Genomic DNA, 6,000 nt, shown 5'->3' with positions numbered 1-6,000 from the left:
CGTCGAGGCGGGAACAAATTGATCTGACCTCTGGAGGGGAGACACCCGGCAGACACTTTGATGAATAAAAATCTATTCATGCGCCATGCTTTAATCCATTCTCCTCTCCCCCGAGACACACACACACACACAGGCACACACACACTGGCACGTACACACATACAAACACACACACACACACACACACACTGGCACGCACACACATACAAACAGGCACCCACACACGCACACACACACACACACACACACACACACTGGCACATAAGCTGGCACGCACGCACAGACACACACACACTGACACGCACACACATACTCACACACACAATGCAAATCGTATCTATTAATATGTATGAGCTGGGGAGAACACAACTTTGATGGAGAGCAGGGGTCTTGCCGCACAAAGTTGTGTGATGTCAAAACAAGTCAGGTCCGTTGTGGATAAGAATAGTCACAGATAAATTGGAGCAACCGCAAGCAATTTGATATGAATTTGCAATTGGAGAAGCACAAGCCTCATTATTATCTGCTATCTATGCAATTACGAAGACCATGTTGCCCCCCCCCCCCCCCCCCACGACACCCATCCCTTCCCCAGGTCATAAATTGCATTCATATAAATTGTATTCATCTGGATACATACAGCATACATATTAGACATTGTTCACAGAGATATGAACCCATAACTTAATAACGAAGCAGGTGAACTTTGATTTATGTGTGTGTGTGTGTGTGTGTGTGTGTGTGTGTGTGGGTGTGTGTGTGTGGGTGTGTGTGGGATTGGGGGGCCTTCAAACCGTAGATTGTAGACCGTTTGACTCTTACCAGTTGAGACACTACAGAGAAACAATTTCCATAAGGTCACCACACTAATCAAACTAATTGGCAACACCACCATAAAACTAATTGAGCGTGAATGCCAATCATGATGATGTCATATTTCAATGCGCGGTTGAAGTAAATCAATCAGACCTCGGCTGGCTGACAGGAGAGCTCGGTATTTAAACAGGTGAAATGTTTTAGGTTTCTTTCAGTCCTAAAATGCCACTGCCTGGGGCGCTGCTTAGGTGGCGTAGCGGGTTAAGCGCTGACCATGTGACCGCAGGGTCCCCGGTTCGATTCCGGCCAGGGACATATCCTGCATGTCATCCCTCCTCTCTCTCTCACCCATCCTTCCTGTCTAAATCCTCACTGTATCTGTCAAATAAAATGAAAAATATGAGTGGAACTGCCCTACTCAGTAAAAAATAACTTAAAAAAAAAAAAAGATGCCACTGCCTCCATGTCATTCAGGAGAGATATTTAACAGCCAGTTACTGTAGGTGGGTTGTTGTAGGTCTGCCTGCTATGCCTCTAAAGTGCCTGGTACACAGATAAAGATTTTCTAAATCTTAACAGATTTTTTATCTGAGAGAGACCCCACACAAGAAGATAAAAAATCATGGATTGAACAGTTTTGATCGTATTGTGTGTGGTGTGCTCCGATATTCCCAATACAGCACACCATATACATAAATATCTGTCCTACGACAGTCTAGACTAGAGTCTCGTCCCCCAAGCCAGAAATCTCGCGTGATCAGGGTAGTAGTAGTACCCTGACTGACCTGTACGAGGCAGCCATGTGCGACAGGGCAAATCAAGTTCCGAAGAACGAAAAGAAGAAGACGTGTCAGTCAGCTCGCTTCTTGATTGGCTACATTCCATTCCACGTCACAAACGGACTCGCGAGTTGTCAGTTTCGCCCACACACAAGAGGACTTTTGATCGTAAATATTGAACGCGTTTAATATTTACGATCGTCGGCCCCGACCATTTTCCGAGCTGATTGTGGGGAGAAATTGACTCTTAACACAGCTCACACCACAGGATCATCTTGTCGGATAATCTTTAGAGCCATCTGATAATCGGGCGTTTGCTGTCCTTGGTCGGAAGGGGGGAAATCGGGCCAAAATCGGCCAGATTATCTTCAGGTGTGTACCAGGCTTCAGCCTGTGACTGTGGTTATCACCCCTGGGAACAAGACAGGCAGCCGTGGAACTTGACTCCACAGTGCCACCTAAAGGGATGTGGCTGCCTTAACAACATTACCTGACATTTCTTATGAATGATTGCTTTCAGCCCTCTCTCTCTTTCTCTCTCTCTCTCTCTCTATCTCTAACATACACACACACACACACACACACACACACACACACACACAAACACACAAAGAAGCAAACAGTCTGGTATGAGTTTCTTATTCAGGACAGTGAGTTCCATCTTTCCTCCAAAACCCTGAGAGCCATTGCAGAGCGCACGTACTCTGAGCAGCAGTATCTAATCTCACCCAGCGACCAGAGGAGTACAACAGGTCTCCTTGGATTATCATTTTCAGGGATGTAGTATTTCTGTATGCATACTAATATAATAATATAATATATGCCATTTAGCTGCAGCTTTTATCCATATCCATGCATACATTTTTCAGTATAGAATTGACCCAGCAGGAATCGAACCCACAACCTAAGCATTGTTAGCGCTATGCTCTACCAACTCTTCCCAGACTGGACCCAAAGTTGTTGTCACTTGCAATCATAGACAATGCAACTGCTATTTACCCTCACCCTGAACTCTTGTCAAAACAACTGTCACGGTTCCATCTGGCCACCAGAGGGCAGCAGGGATCACAGATGTTCTTGATCCCAACTGATTAGGGGCGGCTCTGGCTCAGGAAGGTAGAACCGGCGTCTAATGATCGCAAGGTCGGCAGTTCGAACCCCGGTTTGGCCACGTATCGAGGTGTCCTTGAGCAAGGCACTGAACCCCGAATTGCTCCAGGGTCGCCGTCTATGGCGGACCCCTTGCCTAGAGCATAAAATAGAAAATTCCAACAATTGACTGACAACTTGATTGCATTGCACTTGCTCTTTTCGTCCTGGGGGGGTATTCCATCAACGTCGCTAAAGGACAATCCTGGATGTTTCCTTTAGTGAAGTTGATGGAATACCTCCCTGGTTTGTGTTATTCTCTATCTTTTCCTTGGTATCCTGCTGGATTGTTCAGTAAAGTGCAGAACAAAATGGGCCTTTCACTGCATTCTCTCATCTGGTCCTCTTAACTACACACACACCCTGCCCCTGCACACATTTAACACAAATAAAGTTTACCACCTTTAAAGTTTCCTGCGCATATCGTCACCGTAACCATCACCCTAAGGAAGATTGAGAGGTGACAAAGAAGCGATAATCATGTGAGAAAGTCTCTAGCTGAGCTGTGATAACAGGAGGGTGTTTCAGCCTGTATGTGTGCCCTTATGTCTCCACAGAAAATGCTGTGAACACCGAGAAGCTGTTACATTTCAAATGTCCGCACGTGTTCTGCCCTGAGGGCGCGCTCGCAGTTTCTGACTCTCTCCAGAGCTTTGAATCTCTCCAGAACGTGAACGTTACAGTTTCTACTGTTGAATACATAACACCACAGCGCCACTCGGTGGTGAACAATATTATTGCAGTCTTCAAATAAAAACAGGATACTTTCATTCGGCCATGTTATTTTATTATCAATTCAACCATATTTTTTGTTAAAGATTCAAGACAAGACATAGGAGGTGTATAGCCCGTGTACGTTTCATCTGATGTGTTGTGTTGTCATGAGCAACAATAACATCGGCTCCTTGTACACGTTAAGTATTTACATAGTCATTTTCTTTGCTTCAAAAATGAACATGTTTACACTGTTAGGCACATTTGTATGTAGTATTATCTTCTCAAACAGATGCTGGTCAATGAGTCAATGGTATAGTGTGTTGTCTTGTGGTTATAAATCCTATGAACAAAACTCTGCGGTATAAAGTCGTGTGAATGATAACATGTTAAGATGATAAGTCATGTTATGTTATAATCATGTTATACACAAAATGCTTTCACAGAGGAAATGTGGATTTATCTGCTGATTTTGTGGGCGAAACATTTCTAAAACTGTTCCAAAAAATATATAGCAGTCTAGAGATATGTGACCATTTGGAGATACTTTTTTCCATAACATATACAATACATTACAATGCAATAGTCTTCAAATTTCATGATACTAATATACATAATTCATCTTCACTCTTGGGAACAATATAGCATGAGAAACTCAACAACAGTTACTTGGAAAGCAGCTGTTAACCTTTTGTCTGACATCAATTTATGGATTCTTAGTGAAAATCCTTGACAACAGGATTGGGGTTGTAGGTGACAGATAGGAGGCTTTACCTTCTCTGCTGGCTCTCTGATGGGAACGGGCTGACAGGTCACGGAAATGACTCACAAACCACCAGGGTAAAGCACAAGTCCTCAAACACTCTCCAAGCACAACCACCTACAACCGTCTGTCACGATGCTCGGTGTGGGTGTGTGTGTGTGTGTGTGTGTGCGTGTGTGTGTGTGTGTGTGTGCGTGTGTGTGTGTGTGTGTGTGTGTGTGTGTGTGTGCGTGCGTGCGTGCATGCGTGCTTCTGTGCGCGTGTGTGTGTGTGTGTGTGTGTGTGTGTGTGTGTGCGTACGCCTGTGTGTGTGTGTGTGTGTGTGTGTGTATGTGTGTGTGTGTGTGTGTGTGTGTGTGTGCCCGTGCCTCTGTGCATGTGTGTGTGTGTGTGTGTGTGTGTGTGTGTGTGTATGTGTGTGTGTGTGTGTGTGTGTGTGTGCCCGTGCCTCTGTGCATGTGTGTGCCCGTGCCTCTGTGCATGTGTGTGTGTGCATGCCTCTGTGCATGTATGTGTGTGCATGCCTCTGTGCATGTGTGTGTGTGTGTGTGTGTGTGTGTGTGTGTGTGTGTGTGCGTGCGTCGTCTTCCCATTCCAGAGACAGGGGGGGTAACAGTAGAACACAGTGCTATCTAACAATTCCTTTCCTTCCCATTGGCCACTTTGTTTGGAAATAGAATAGTTCTGAAGGGTCACAATCAAATACAACACATCATGAGCGTTCCATCTTGGGCTTCCTTTTTTAGAACCAATATGTTACACATGGACATCTATACATGCATTCAAGCAGTCAAATACTTTATATACTTGTCATATATCTCTTCAGGAGTCTGAACAAAAGGCAAGAGCCCATATTATGCTGTGGAGTTGCACAACATACTCATCCATTAGCAACATGGTCGTAGTCGTCATCATGGGACATAACATTGGTTTCAAAACCCTAACCTGTAGGGGTACAGGACTAACCCTAAACTATGTACATATAAAATATGAATTATGAACATTTACACAGTGTGACAACCTTACAGAAAAGATGATACTTTATGTACAATGATAATGTGCAACACATGAATCTTCACATAATATGGTGTCTTTGCTTTCTCTTGATCTATATACGTTTTCAAACCGTGGGTTTGTTTGTTTGTTTGACTCTAGGGGGGTGCGACAACTATTTGAGCTGAAATATGTTTTGTGGATGATGGCGAAACCACGTTAAAATCAGACTTGAAAATCAATCGTTTCAAAGCTGAGGTAGCTAGTGGGACATGTATCATAATGTGATGATAACCACGACTGAAAGTCATGATTTTTGTTCTCACTCAAATAAGAAAAGGAAACCTCACTTTGAGAATCCACCCCAACAATATGCTTAGGGGGTATACTTAAAAGAGAATAAAAAAAATCCTCCCCAAAAAATTACAAAAAAGAAAAAAAACAGTAAAAACATGTCTCCTAATTAAATACAATACTATTATTAACAGAGTAGCCTTGACACTTGAGTCAAACATCTTGCAGAATGTTAACCATGACATTATGGATATAAATAATAAAAGACATCGTAATACTTTATATAAATGATATACTTCAAGATAAAAACCCTTTTTTAGTAACAATCAAGATTTTCGCAGACCAATCAGAAGCAGTACTGCATAAAACCAAAACACTCAGTAAACCTCTATGGCATCATCACCCCACACACCCCGCCTCATACTGCCTATGTTGCCTATGCATGAGGCCACATCCAGTGGTAGTAGAAGTAGAAATAATCCTCTTCCCGCT

The sequence above is a fragment of the Nansenia antarctica genome (genome assembly GCF_963989245.1).
Source record: "Nansenia antarctica genome assembly, chromosome: 4".
In the NCBI taxonomy this organism is placed as follows: domain Eukaryota; kingdom Metazoa; phylum Chordata; class Actinopteri; order Argentiniformes; family Microstomatidae; genus Nansenia; species Nansenia antarctica.
The sequence above is the reverse complement of the archived record's forward strand: the minus strand, read 5'-3'. Positions refer to the sequence as shown.